At 46.4% G+C, this 15,878-nt stretch overlaps 1 pseudogene; it reads left to right on the top strand.

The window, feature by feature from the left end:
* The first annotated feature begins 6,791 nt into the window (after positions 1-6,791).
* On the top strand, positions 6,792-14,524 carry LOC115130700 (E3 ubiquitin-protein ligase RNF38-like; annotated as a pseudogene).
* The last annotated feature ends 1,354 nt before the right edge of the window (positions 14,525-15,878 follow it).

Below are 15,878 nucleotides of genomic sequence, written 5' to 3'. Positions count from 1 at the left end.
TGCGGCGTTCTGGATGAGTTGTAGGGGTTTAATGGCACAGGCAGGGAGCCCAGCCAACAGCGAGTTGCAGTAATCCAGACGGGAGATGACAAGTGCCTGGATTAGGACCTGCACCGCTTCCTGTGTGAGGCAGGGTCGTACTCTGCGGATGTTGTAGAGCATGAACCTACAGGAACGGGCCACCGCCTTGATGTTAGTTGAGAACGACAGGGTGTTGTCCAGGATCACGCCAAGGTTCTTAGCGCTCTGGGAGGAGGACACAATGGAGTTGTCAACCGTGATGGCGAGATCATGGAACGGGCAGTCCTTCCCCGGGAGGAAGAGCAGCTCCGTCTTGCCGAGGTTCAGCTTGAGGTGGTGATCCGTCATCCACACGGATATGTCTGCCAGACATGCAGAGATGCGATTCGCCACCTGGTCATCAGAAGGGGGAAAGGAGAAGATTAATTGTGTGTCGTCTGCATAGCAATGATAGGAGAGACCATGTGAGGTTATGACAGAGCCAAGTGACTTGGTGTATAGCGAGAATAGGAGAGGGCCTAGAACAGAGCCCTGGGGACACCAGTGGTGAGAGCACGTGGTGTGGAGACGGATTCTCGCCACGCCACCTGGTAGGAGCGACCTGTCAGGTAGGACGCAATCCAAGCGTGGGCCGCGCCGGAGATGCCCAACTCGGAGAGGGTGGAGAGGAGGATCTGATGGTTCACAGTATCGAAGGCAGCCGATAGGTCTAGAAGGATGAGAGCAGAGGAGAGAGAGTTAGCTTTAGCAGTGCGGAGCGCCTCCGCGATACAGAGAAGAGCAGTCTCAGTTGAATGACTAGTCTTGAAACCTGACTGATTTGGATCAAGAAGGTCATTCTGAGAGAAATAGCGGGAGAGCTGGCCAAGGACGGCACGTTCAAGAGTTTTGGAGAAAAGAAAGAAGGGATACTGGTCTGTAGTTGTTGACATCGGAGGGATCGAGTGTAGGTTTTTTCAGAAGGGTGCAACTCTCGCTCTCTTGAAGACGGAAGGGACGTAGCCAGCGGTCAGGGATGAGTTGATGAGCGAGGTGAGGTAAGGGAGGAGGTCTCCGGAAATGGTCTGGAGAAGAGAGGAGGGGATAGGGTCAAGCGGGCAGGTTGTAGGGCGGCCGGCCGTCACAAGACGCGAGATTTCATCTGGAGAGAGAGGGGAGAAGAGGTCAGAGCACAGGGTAGGGCAGTGTGAGCAGAACCAGCGGTGTCGTTTGACTTAGCAAACGAGGATCGGATGTCGTCGACCTTCTTTTCAAAATGGTTGACGAAGTCATCTGCAGAGAGGGAGGAGGGGGAGGGGGAGGAGGATTCAGGAGGGAGGAGAAGGTTGCAAAGAGCTTCCTAGGGTTAGAGGCAGATGCTTGGAATTTAGAGTGGTAGAAAGTGGCTTTAGCAGCAGAGAGAGAAGAGGAAAATGTAGAGAGGAGGGAGTGAAAGGATGTCAGGTCCGCAGGGAGGCGAGTTTTCCTCCATTTCCGCTCGGCTGCCCGGAGCCCTGTTCTGTGAGCTCGCAATGAGTCGTCGAGCCACGGAGCGGGAGGGAGGACCGAGCCGGCCTGGAGGATAGGGGACATAGAGAGTCAAAGGATGCAGAAAGGGAGGAGAGGAGGGTTGAGGAGGCAGAATCAGGAGATAGGTTGGAGAAGGTTTGAGCAGAGGGAAGAGATGATAGGATGGAAGAGGAGAGAGTAGCGGGGAGAGAGAGCGAAGGTTGGGACGGCGCGATACCATCCGAGTAGGGGCAGTGTGGGAAGTGTTGGATGAGAGCGAGAGGGAAAAGGATACAAGGTAGTGGTCGGAGACTTGGAGGGGAGTTGCAACGAGGTTAGTGGAAGAACAGCATCTAGTAAAGATGAGGTCGAGCGTATTTCCTGCCTTGTGAGTAGGGGGGGAAGGTGAGAGGGTGAGGTCAAAAGAGGAGAGGAGTGGAAAGAAGGAGGCAGAGAGGAATGAGTCAAAGGTAGGCGTGGGGAGGTTAAAGTCGCCCAGAACTGTGAGAGGTGAGCCGTCCTCAGGAAAGGAGCTTATCAAGGCATCAAGCTCATTGATGAATTCTCCGAGGGAACCTGGAGGGCGATAAATGATAAGGATGTTAAGCTTGAAAGGGCTGGTAACTGTGACAGCATGGAATTCAAAGGAGGCGATAGACAGATGGGATCGTTATATACGATCAGAACACATTTTTCTCTTGAGCGCATGGGGGAGAGGAGAGTGGCTCGCTCATTACAGCAGCAGGCACACACTTTCATTACAGGAATCATGAGAATAATGCACTTACTGGTTTACCAATTCATGGTTTTAGCTGCCCAATGTTGTACACTTTTGATTGAGGTAACAATATAGAATGTGTTATTTCTATGTTTATAGACACGCTTTACGTTTTTTAAGATCCATGATCTTGGCTGCGTAACTGATGACAGTCGGAGCAGGTCTCTTTGCTGATGCCGCGTTTGATTTTGAACGTGAGTTTACATGACTATAGCTCAGCCCATCATAAAATCGGGCTGCCCCATCTTGGTGGAGGGGGCGGCCGTTGCCCACTGATCAGCCAAGGCTCATTATAGATTAGTATAACATATATTATGTTTTATTTCACAGGCCTATGGCCTATCATAATATAATATAATATATTATGATATATATACAGTATCAATTAAAAGTTTGGACACACCTACTCATTCAAGGGTTTTTCTTCATTTGTGTTGTTTTCTACATTGTATAATAAAAGTGAACACATCAAAACTATTAAATAACACATTGAATCATGTAGTAAGCAAAAAAGTGTTAAACAAATCAAAATATATTTTATATTTGAGATTCTTCCAAGTAGCCACCCTTTGCCTTAATGACAACTTTGCACACTCTTGGCATTCTCTCAACCAGCTTCATGGGGATTCTGGAATACATTTCAATTAACAGGTGTGCCTTGTTAAAAGTCAATTTTGTGGAATTTCTTTCCTTCTTAATGTGTTTGAGCCAATCAGTTGTGTTGTGACAAGGTAGGGGTGGTATACAGAAGATAGCCCTGTTTGGTAAAAGACCAAGATCATATTATGGCAAGAACAGCTCAAATAAGGAAAGAGGAATGACATTCCATCATTACTTTAAGGCATGAAGGTCAGTCAATGCAGAACATTTCAAGAACTTTGAAAGTTTCTTCAAGTGCAGTCGCAAAAACCATCAAGCACTATGATGAAACTGGCTCTCATGAGGACACCCACAAGAAAGGAAGACCCAGAGTTACCTCTGCTGCAGAGGATAAGTTCATTAGAGTTACCAGTCTCAGAAATTGCAGCCCAAATAAATGCTTCACAGAGTTCAAGTAACAGACACATTTAACATCAACTGTTCAAGAAGAGACTTTTGCAGCAAAGAAACCACTACTAAAGGACTCTAATAAGAAGAAGATACTTGCTTGGGCCTAGAAACATGAACAATGGACATTAAACCGGTGGAAATCTGTCCTTTGGTCTAATGAGTCCTAACCGCCATGTTTTTGTGAGATATCACAGAATAGGTGAACGGATGATCTCTGCATATGTGGTTCCCACTGTGAAGCATGGAGGAGGAGGTGTGATGGTGCTTTACTGGTGACACTGTCTGTGATTTATTTAGAATTCAAGGCACACTTAACCAGAATTCTGAAGGAATACACCATCCCATCTGGTTAGCTCTTAGTGGGACTATCATTTGTTTTTCAACAGGACAATGACCCAACACACCTCCAGGCTGTGTAAGGGATATTTTACCAATAAGGAGAGTGATGTAGTGCTGTATCAGATGACCAGACCTCTACAATCATCAGAGCTCAACCCAATTGAGATGGTTTGGGATGAGATGGACCTTAGAGTGAAGGAAAAGCAGCCAACAAGCGCTCAACACAGACTTTCAGCACACATATAGGGAATGACACTCAACAAGCATGGCACTTACACAAATGACTGATGTTTGGCTGAGAGAAATTGATGATACAATGATTGCGGGGGCTGTCTTGTTAGACTTCAGTGCAGGTTTTGACATTATCAGTCATAGTCTGCAGCTGTAAAAACGTATGTGTTATGGCTTTACACCCCCCTGCTATAATGTGGATAAAGAGTTACTTGTCTAACAGAACACAGAGGGTGTTCTTTAATGGAAACCTCTCAAACATAATCCAGGTAGAAGCAGGAATTCCCCAGGGTAGCTGTTTAGGCCCCTTGCTTTTTTCAATCTTTAATGACATGCCACTGGCTTTGAGTAAGGCCAGTGTGTCTATGTATGCTGATGACTCAACACTATACATGTCAGCTACTAAAGCAGTTGAAATGACGAAAACACTTAACAAAGAGCTGCAGTTAGTTCCGGAATGGGTAGCAAGGAATAAGTTAGTCCTAAATATTTCCAAAAGTAAAAGCATTGTATTTGGGACAAATTATTCACTAAACCTCAACTACATATCATAATGAATAATGTAGACATTGAGCAAATTGAGGTGACTAAACTGTTTAGAGTAACCCTGGATTGTAAACTGTCATGGTCAAAACATATTGATACAACAGTAGCTAAGATGGGGAGAAGTATGTCCATAATAAAGCACTGTCTGCCTTCTTAATAACACTATCAACAAGGCAGGTCCTACAGGCCCTGGTTTTGTCGCACCTGGATTACTGTTCAGTCGGGTGGTCAGGTGCAAAGAGGGACTTAGGAAAATTGCGGTTGGCTCAGAACATGGCAGAACTGCTGGCCCTTAAAAGTACACAGAGAGCTAACATTAATGACATGCATGTCAATCTCTCATTGCTCAAAGTGGAAGAGAGATTGACTTCCTCATTACTTGTTTTCGTAAGAGGTATTGACAAGCTGAAGGTACCAAGTTATCTGTTTAAAATACTAGCACGCAGCTCGGACACCCATGCATACCCCACAAGACATTCCAACAGAGGTCTCTTCACAGTCCCCAAGTCCAGAACAGACTATGGGAGGTGCACAGTTCTTCATTGAGCCATGACTACATGGAACACTATTCTACATCAGGTAACTGACGCAAGCAGTAGAATCAGATGTAAAAACCACAGAACAGCGGGACTGTGAAGTAACACAAACATAGGCACAGACACATGCATACAAACACATGATAACTGTTACGTTTCACAGTTTCTGTGTTGTGGTTTGTGTATTTGTATGTATGTATTTCAGGAAATGGCTTCCTGAAATCCCCCAAGCAACTGATTTGTCGACTCCATGGCAAATTGGAGCTGACCCTGCCCTCTCATCAGAGGATGCAGCTGTCTTCAATTACCAACTCTTTCTGAAGCTATATAAGCCAGTGTTCTGTTGCTCAGAAAGGAGATGAGTGTGCCCTGAGTTGGTTGTTGTTGAGAGAGCTGATTTGTATGTCCTATGTTGGTTGTTGCAAAGAGAGAGAGGTTAGTATGTCCTGTGTGTAAATAGGACACAGTGTTTTGATTATTTAAATTCTTGTTATTCTGTTTTTGGTCCCAGGGGGAAAAGGGAAGGCACCTAGGGAGTGCTTAGGCAAGAGGCCTGTGGGCATACATAACCCGTAGTATTTACTGTCTATACACACTAGGTAAGACCTGGGCGGACCACCCCCTGTATTTTGGTTAGCGCACCAGGTGGTGCTAAGATAGGTAAGTAGTGGGTAGGCAGGTAAGGTAGGAGAGAGGGCTTTGACACTTCCGTCCAGCCCCCTTTCCCCAAAATTACTGTGTGACGGAATAAATTCCCTGTAAAGGGTATCATTGTCTGCCTTTGTCATCCTTACTCGCACCTACAGTCCCATACCTCTTTCACTCCAGGGGGAGTTGAGTTGTAGCAGAGTGTTGCGTTCCCTCTTCCTAGAGGTGTACGTAACAATAACATACATACACATGGATTTTGCGTTGTAGATGTGGAGTATGGGCCTGAGGGTATACACTTAGTGTGTTGTGAATTCTGTAATGAATGTATTGTAATTGTATAACTGCCTTAATTTAGCCGGACCCCAGGAAGAGCTAATGGGGATCCATAATAAATATACATATCTGGGAACTCCTACAAGAATGTTGAAAATAATTCCAGGTGAAGCTGGTTGAGAGAATGTGAAGAGTGTGCAAAGCTTGCCATAATATGGTATTTTACCAAATAGGTATATTTTCTGTATACCACCCCTACATTATCACAACACAACTGATTGGCTCAAACGCATTAAGAAGGAAAGAAATTCCACACATTGACTTAACAAGGCACACCTGTTAATTGAAATGCATTCCAGGTGACTACCTCATGAAGCTGGTTGGGAGAATGCCAAGAGTGCGCAAATCTGTCAAGGCAAAGGGTGGCTACTTTGAAGAAGCTCAAATATAAAATATATTTTGATTTGTTTAACACTTTTTTTCTTTCTACATGATTCCATATGTGTTATTTCATAGTTTTGATGTTTTCACTATTCTACAATGTAGAAAATAGCAAAAATAAAGAAAAAGCCTTAAAGTAGGTGTGTCCAAACTTTTGACTGGCTGATACCAAACCCAATTCCTTAGTACTGAAACAAGACTACTGAATTATTAATTAGGTTGATTCTTCCCAGTCGTTTACCAGACAAAGCGAATCAATGCAGTGATCTTTTGTTATCTGGATAATCAACAATATGTCCTGAAAAAGACACCACTGGTTTGAAGTAAAACATATGCACTAATAAATATATTCTAGGTGTGGTATGTCTTTGAGGATTTTTGCACAATGTAACGAATGTGTCGTCAGAGATTTATGTACTCGATTAGATCGGTCTGACCAGAGATCTGAAAATCCCAATGATTGATCTCCGTTTACGCTCCGCACTGACATCTCCAGAGAAAACACCACTAGCTTCAGCCGTGAATGTACATTTCGTGGTGGGGATTTAAATCGTATGAAGAACAACATTATTTGAAGATCGGGCAGGCATTCGACCGCGCCTATCTCGGATCAACCAACATCGTCTAAAAAGGTTAGCAAGCATGCATGCCAATGAGCAGACATTCTTGCTAACTCTCTGTAAGGCTTGGTAATGTCGGCAGAGAAATTGTTTTCCTCCTGCTAGCCAAGATAGCTTTCATGTTAGCAATAAATTCGTTAACGACGGGTTGAGTTAAAATGTTAGTAGTAACAAAGCGTAGTTAGTAATGTACAATCAGATAAATATTACAGGAAGGTTTTATGTAGGAATTTAGCACTTCTGAACCGTGGTTTTGTTAGCTTACGTAAACTAGCCCGCGATCCAGCTAGCTATAATATGCTAAACAGCAGCAATCTAAGTTTGTTAGCTAGCTAGCGACAGTTAATATTATTACAACGCCAGCTGTGTGTTAACGTTATCAAACTAGCAAATACTCGAACTAGCTAACTGAATGTGAACTCTGGCTAGCTTGCGTGCCATTTCACCAGGAAAAGTAGAAAGCCAGTAACGTTAGTCGCTAACCAAGCTTCATAGCTGATGAGACAATAGAAAAAACCCGAAGGGGTACAGCCCAGATACATTAACTAAAGTTTTTGTTAAAATGTACCTATCTGTATTGTTTTTGTTTGCACACTGTGTATTGCAATGACAGAACAAACTAACATACCAAATCGACCTCTAGGGATACAAATAAAGCCGTTTTTGGAGTGTTGACTGACAGTGACGCGCAACACCGGCAGAGGGGAGAGCTGACAGGAAATACCAATCGCTGCTGATGGTGTACGAACGACAGTAGAGGACTACTCGTACACCCGCCGTTTTACCTACGCCCCAAACCAAGCGGTTCATGCGAAGGAAGATACTCTCTAGAACAGGCCGATTAGGAAGATAGCAAGGAGTGGCGGCCAGGCGAGAGGGAGGCTACGGCAAACCATCTCTCCCAGATATACCTCCATTACGCCCACCTACCACCGCCTCCTTCAGCCATGGATCCGCCGAGGACTCGGTCACGTTCAGGTTTCTTTCATTATGGCATGAACGGTGGTGGCAACGGCAATAACACCATCAATAATGGGAACATGATGAATGCCAGCGGAGGGATCGGGGTGAATTACCCTCAACAGAACAACCCTGGCTGGGTTCCGCACGGAGCGCGCGGTAGCTATTCGGAGAACCAGCACACCCAGGGGAACTACCTGTCCGGTGGGGCGCAACGCCACCCTTCCCACGGAGCACACAGACACCCCGGCACCGGTAAGCTTCAAGGCTCCCTTTCCATACGAATCTAGATGTAGCACACCCCGTGCATACATTAGTGTACCTTTTGTGATTTAGCATGTGCCAGGCTTGACATGTAAACAGTGCAGTCTTCCTCCTCGTCAGTGCAATGTTCTAGCTTTTTGTCTAAAAAGACAAGATGCCAACAACCATATTTGAACCTCCAGTGTTGTCTGTAGTCAGGTGGCTATGCAAGGAATGGGCTGTGACTCAGTTAGTAGTTTCCTCACTGCTTATGCGAATGGCCCATCCATCCAGTCTGCCTGACCTAAAAATTGCTTAGATTTACAAACAACATGAACACATTTCAGTTATTGAAAGATTGCTCATGCCACCTTCTCAGAGCATTTAAGGGAGCTTTGAACAAATGGTGAGTGAGGGAGCTGGACAGGACAGTTGTGGACAAGGTAAATTATCATATGGAGGTGTGCAGAATGTGTGTTATGGCTTGATGACCTAAATGGTTTTCCAGAAAAGAATATACTCATGTTTTGTGCTACACAATTTCTATGTTGTAGTAATCTACGTCTGAGGCAGTAGGCCTGGGAGATATACTGTACACCAGGGTATTTCATAATACTGCTTATGTTGCGTTTTTATATTTTTGTTCAATGTAAAGTGTTGGTCCCATGTTTTACCCCCAGTGGGTGGGCCTATGTCCTCCCAGGCCCACCCACGCCTGCACCCCTGCCCAGGCATGTGAAATCCATACATTAGAGCCTAATTAATATATTTCAAGTCTTTGAAATTGTTACTTGTTGCGTTTTATATTTTCAGTAATTATATAAGAAATCTAAGACGTGTCAGATGATATCCAGCTCAGGGGTTCCAGCTATGCATTTAGTTTGCTAGCGAAGTGGCTAGATGTCTAGATCAAGCTTCTTGGTTACAGCAGAGACATTCAACCACCACCTGGATCAACATCCCTGTTGCCTAAATTCTTTTGTGCCTGCATTTGCATTTCATTTTATTTTTAAATGGCGCCCCTTGTGTGCACATTTGGTAATACCATATACACTGGTGTGGTACAGAAATGGTATGACTATGAACATCTGGATATCGCCAACCACTGAGGCAGATGTCAATGAGCTATGAGAATACTGCCACCTATGGTGGGATGGAACACACACTGAGTTTCCCATGTGAGCCATAATGGCATGTTCAAACAGTAACGGTTACTCGGTCATGCTTTCAACAGTGACGTCCGTCTGTGTTTACCCAGTAGTCTATCGTGGCTTCCACTAACCTCTGAAGAAACCGGTTACAGTTATAACAGAGTGGATTCCCTAGAGGCAGAAAGGCCTATGAATGCAAGCTTTTAATGGAGAGCTTTTGTAATAGCATGTTTGCCATCCAGACCGAAAATAAGACTTGCGCATACGCACACTTTTGAACATGCTTGTGTGGCACACACACTCCCTGCTCTAAGCAGCTGCAGAGGCCTCTACTTGAATAACCTGTGTGTGATTTTCAGTCTGTGTGTTCTGTGAGCAGAGCTCAGCATGTCACGCCTCTGAACATCACTTTCAGGGGAATGTGTTAGGACTGGATTTGGAGGTGTTGAAAATATGTCTGTGCATTTGTCCACGGTTTCTCTCCCTCTCTGAGCTCAAACAGATAAACTGTGTGTTTTGGTCTCGTGGATGAGCAGCTTAGACTAGTGGCTCAATCCTGGAACCAGGGTTGTATGCAGCTGCTGGCTCTGTGCTGAGGCCCAGATACTAGGACTACGCCTTATAACCTGGCAATCCTCACCCAGCCCAATGTCTGGATCTCTGTCCCTCCCTGTCGGAGCTGAGCGCCAGTCGCCTGGCTGCTCTGTTCTGTTCTGCTGGCGGGGCGTCTTTGAGCTGTCACTCTCCCCTGACTTCACAGAGCAGAAGAGAGGAGCGATGGGATTGCTCTCAGATCTGTTGTTTCTGAAGCGACGGAGGGAGGGGGGGGGGGCTAGTTTGGAGATGGGAGGCTGGGGAGGGAGGTGTTTTCAGAGGACTGTTTTAAAGCAAACTCCATCCGCACAGTTCAAGGGCATCTCTGCCTGTTGGCGATTGGAGGGGATTGTGTCTGTGTAAGATTGAGGCAGCAGAGGGGGTAGTTTTTATATTTGAGAACAGCAAGATTATTGTTACATCTTAGAGTGGTTCTCCCTCTTGTCAGTGGCAGACACCGAACCAGGCAATTTGAAGCCCTACACCAGTTTCCCATACTCATCCTCGGGTCCCCAAGGGGTGCACTTTTAGTTTTTTCCCCTAGCACTACGCAGCTGATTCAAATGATCAAAACGTGTAGATTTGAAGCATCTGTGTAGTGCTAGAGAAAAAACACGAGTTTGGGGAAACCCTGCCCTAGACCAAGCAGACTTTATCCAGCTATAATACGTGCATATTTGTAGACACAATTTGGGCTGCTACTTTCTAAACAAATGGTACTTGCAGACATGGTTTAAAGGAGCATGACTACTGGTGTGTACCTGTTAGCCAGGCCCATCCAAGTCTGAGCTTTGAGGTTTTGTGGGGCCTATAGCCTGGCTTGACCCTCCTGTTATTCTCTGTGGCCTGTAGGTGTCCTGCACTTCCACCCTGATAACATCTGCAGTGATGAGCGGGACAAGGTGAGGATATTAACCTCTCCCTGTTGTACCAACACAGCAGTAGGAATGCTGTAGCCTTATTTAACACCATGCTGTCTTTCTACTCCCTTATCTCTCTCTCTGTCTCATCTATAGATGGAGGACAGTCCTAGCCCAAAGCGACAGCGTCTTTCCCAGCAGTCTATGTTAGATCTGAGCTCTGCCCCTCCCTCCACCCCATCCTCTCCCATTCGTCCCTGGGAGTTACCCCACACCCCCACTACCTGGGCCACACCCCCACCCAGTCGCAGGCCACACCCCCACTACCTGCCAGAGCGATGCCACACTCCTGTTCGCAACCGCCGCAGGTATGTGTGTGTGTCTCAATGACACAGAATCTGTGTGTAGTAATTTTTCCTTGGGGCATTATCTGTTGTGATAGGATGAGGATGTTTGGTATAAATTGTGATGTAGTAATGTCAAGCGTCCTCTCTCCCCAGTCCTCCAATGAGACGCCAGCGTGGCCGCCGTGACCGTCTCACCTCCCACCCTCATCACAACTCTCACCCCCAACAACAACAACAACATCATCATCACCACTACCACCACCATCACCACAACCCGCACCATCATCATTCTCACCCCCACCACGGCCTCTCAGCAGGGCCTCAGGATGAGAACTACCGCCACCCCGTCCCCCCTCAGAGTTACCCCTACAACCAGCAACCCCCGGGGCCAGAGGAGCGCCCTACCACCCCCCAACCTATCCCCACGTCCCCTCCACCACCCTCCTAACCTGTCCCCCAGGCTGATGCACCCTGTTGCCCACCCTCAGCACCCCCCTCAGCAGCAGAGCAGTGTGGTGCTGGACCTTCATGACCAGGTCAGTGGGGAAACAAGATGCCATTTTGTTTCTATAGTTGCCAATCAAACATTATTGAATGTGATTAGAGGCATCTTTATCCTTCTATGTGGGCGTTCGGGTGACGTGGTGGTTTGAATTCTGACCTTTTGACTTCTGCTCCCAGGGTTCTTCTCAGGTGTCGTACCCGGTCTCTCCCCCTGGCGCACCCCCTGGCCTGTCTCCCCGCTCTGCCCCCCCGCAGCTCCCAGCATGCTCTGTGGTCTTCAGTGGACAACACTACCCTGTCTGCAGTGTTCCTCCATCGGTGAGTTCAACTACCCTGTCTGTTTGTCTGATATAGTTCGCACAGTATGCCTACTTCATATGGGTCTAATTCCCTCAGTTTTCCATCAGCATGTATTTTCATGTGTACATAATGCGTCATTATCTGTCATCTATATTGTAATAGAATTGTGTATTTTAAATGGCTCCATCTCGGTCTCAGGTTCTGCAGACATGCTCTGTGCAGCACCTGCCCATGCCCTACCCATTCCCCTCCCTGCTGTCCAGTGACCCCACCTTTCTCCTGCCCCCTCCCCACCTGTCCCACCATCCCCCTCACCTCCCCCACCATCCCCCTCACCTCCCCCAGCCTGGACAGTTTGGACCCTACCCCACACAGCAGGCCAGATCGGTGAGTAGCATTAGCAATTTGAACCTCCATTAGCGACTTAAAGCAGTATTTCAGTTAGTAATTGAAGTTGTAGGTAATCATTTAACTATTTGGGTAGCTCCACTTGCTCTCATGTAATCAACCCCCCCTCCCCTCCCTCCCTCCCTCCTAGCCATTACAGAGGATAGAGAATGACGTGGAGCTGTTGGGGGAACACTTGTCCTTAGGGGCGGGTCTCCACTACCCCCCGCAGCCCCCCCGGCCTGCCCCCCCACTCCACACAGCTCCACTTCCTTTCCCATGATCCACTGCCACAGGAGTTCTTTGGAGTGGTGAGTGTCTCTGCCATTCTCTTCAAACCACCTTTATCACACATCAGGGTGATGGTTGCATCATTATCTTTTAAGCCATTTTAAAAGCCTGTTGGCTTTATTTTAAAATCTGGTATTGCCAGCGACGTTGACGATGCCACATCTCTTCTCTCAGTCGTATCCCAGCTTCATGCCACGACGTATCCCAGGACGACGCTACCGCTCCCAGCAGCCACTGCCACCCTCGCCTTACCACCCCAGTTTCCTGCCTTACTTCCTGTAAGTCCACCATCCGCTTCTAGCTCGACATCATGGGAGTTGTAGTTTAGAGAATCTGGAGACGCTGCCATATTGTGTGGAAGAAACCTACCCTTGTGGCACAGCATATTTGTGTAAATACTGCTGAGCTTTCATGTACAGCATGTATCTGCCACTCTCCTCAGTTCTAATGCGCTGTGTAGGCACACAGTGTCTGTAGGTAAGTGGGTTTCTCTCCCTCTGTCAGCTCCATGCTGCCAGTCCAGCCAACAGGCCCTGCCATCAGCCTGGAGCTGGACGTAGATGACGGAGAGGTGGAGAACTATGAGGCCCTTCTCAACCTGGCTGAGCGTCTTGGAGAGGCCAAACTCAGAGGACTGACCAAGGGAGACATTGAACAGCTGCCTTCCTATAGGTTCAACCCCAACAACCACCAATCAGAACAGACGCTGTGAGTACTTCCCCTATCAGAATGGAATATGAGGATATTATCCTCCGCATTTATCAGTTGGATCATACTGTTGGTGTTTCTGTTGTAATAACATTGTACTGTTGATTTGCAGGTGTGTGGTGTGTATGAGTGACTTTGAGTCTCGTCAGCTGCTGCGGGTTCTACCCTGCAGTCACGAGTTCCATGGGAAGTGTGTGGACAAGTGGCTCAGGGTGAGTTTCTCTCGCTCCAGTATTTCACAATTCAGGATCAACTAGTTGGCAAACGTACTTTCCTAGATGCTGTGAAACGTCTTCATTCTTAGTTCCCTCAAATCTGGAGTTGTTTCCCTGTAATGATCAAGTCATCCCTGCGGGTTAACTGACATTGTCACTCTCCCTCCCTCTGGTTGTCTCTCTCCAGGCTAACAGGACGTGTCCCATCTGTAGGGCTGATGCCTCCGAGGTCCAGCGAGACTCGGAGTGACCAGCAGGGGGCACAACCACGCTGACAGTTGTAGCACTGCCCTCCATCTCTCCTTTAGCGCTCTTGCCCTTCTGTCCTCTCTTTATACTCCATTCCCACTGGTCCAGCACACACCCATTGCATCTCTCTAGCTCTGAATGTCCTTCAGCTGGTGTGTGTGTGTAGTGTGTGCGCAGGAAAGGTGTCTATCTGTATGATTCCTGGCGTTGGTATGTACCAGCGTTGAGTGTGTGTGTGTGTATGATACTGTATTTTAGTGTTTCTGATCGTGTGTGTGTTTAGACTTTGGTGTCCACACGGACCTCTCCATGTAGTTGACACGTAAAGGTCCATGCCACTGCGCTGCCTCTCTGTAGAACTTCTGTTTGTTTTTTGTTCAGTTTCTCTGCCTGGCTGTTTATCTCGTCATTCCTGTTGCTCATTGTTACCACGACAACATGTTTCACTGTATTCCTCTGAAGTTTCTCTTATTCTATTTCTCTTTATTTTTGTTCCTTATTAAATATGATCAGTTTGTCTGACTGCAGTGGCACATATATATATACTGTATAAATATATGAATATCTGTATACCAAATAAAAGGCTTGACATTAACTTTTTAAAATCACATTTTGTACAGGTTAGTTTTTTTTGTATTATGAGCTGTGGAGCAGTTAGGTTTGATTGTGCTCAATTCATTTGTGTTCTGGATGTGTTAGACTTTAGGTGGTGGTTCGTTAATAAAAGACATTATACACTGATCTGTCTGCTGTCTGTTTCATGTCGAGGAAACGCACTGTATAGGACACCCGCCCTCAGGCAATCCCATCGCCTCTCCACAGAACATGATCCATCGATTTCCTGTCGCTTCTACATGTGTTCGTTAACACCAGCCAGGGGATCGCTCGCACGCCGCGGCCACCTGCTACTTTCAGCCGTTAATCTTTCCGGTGTGTTTCTTCTCAGTTGGTGGCTGGCTTTGTTTATTTGCACCTTTTTTAACTGTAATAACTGCAAACCGCCATAGGGTGGTGTCACAGTTCTTTCTAAGGCATGGTGGTTTATTTTAGAGAGGGAGGAATGGCTCTCAATGTTTCAAAGAGGCTTCCTCTCCTTATATCCTCATAAGGTTCATGTGTTTTACACAGAGAGACCAATTCTGATCTTTTGCCCAATTATTTGTCTTTTGACCAACCCGATGTGTTCTTTTGCCATTTGGGGAAAAAAATATTACAATTGTGTAAACGCAGGCTATAATAATCAGATGACACAACCATCCAGTTCTTTCAGATTGTTTAAGGGTAGAGATTAGGGTTTGGTTAAGGACTAGGCACTAGATCAAAATAATAAAATCAGTCCCAAAAGACAAGAATGAACCGGTTCTACAAGGCAGCATATGATGTGTTTAACACTTTTTAACCAACACATGTTTCCACAGTCTGACCTATATGATATGCAATGATCAACACATTAACTTGTTTACCCTGGCCGGTGACCCACTTATGCTAGTCTACTCTGTGACCCCCATATGGAGCATCGACATAGCCGTGCGTCTGGCCTGTTGCCTAGTGCACGGCTGTTAGCTCCATCACATGGAAGGGGTTGTCTGTTCATGGTGAGCCTTTCACCAGGCTGTCTCCAGGCAATGTGACCTCTGACCTGCGTAATGTAACCATACAGGATTACTCACATTTGACTCCTTATACTCTTTCATTTTATTGTTCTCTTTCCGCTCTCTCTATTCTCCCTCTTTCAGGCACTTCCCTTACTTTACCCTTGCTTCCTCTCATTTTGTTTCACTATCCTTTCTTCATATCGCATTTGATGATTCATGACCACTCACCAGCTAAAGAGAGAGAGGTTATTATTCCAAGCTGAATGCCCTGGCTCTAAGTAGCCTGATGCATGCAGAGTGAGTGAGATCCGTTTAGCATATTGTCCCTATTGGCCTGTTGTGGAACAGAAGCCTTCCTCTGAGACACCCTGACACGGATCCACATCTATGTCTGTCACAGACACTGTCAGGGGTCATCTGGAACTCCAGATGCAGACGCATCTAAACACATACACACTGGACACAGGAGACCGTTGCATTTGACTTGTGTATGTCGTGGG

The sequence above is a fragment of the Oncorhynchus nerka genome, linkage group LG6 (genome assembly GCF_034236695.1).
Source record: "Oncorhynchus nerka isolate Pitt River linkage group LG6, Oner_Uvic_2.0, whole genome shotgun sequence".
Lineage (NCBI taxonomy): Eukaryota > Metazoa > Chordata > Actinopteri > Salmoniformes > Salmonidae > Oncorhynchus > Oncorhynchus nerka.
Note: the sequence above shows the minus strand (reverse complement) of the source record. Positions and strands in the feature narration are given on the sequence as shown.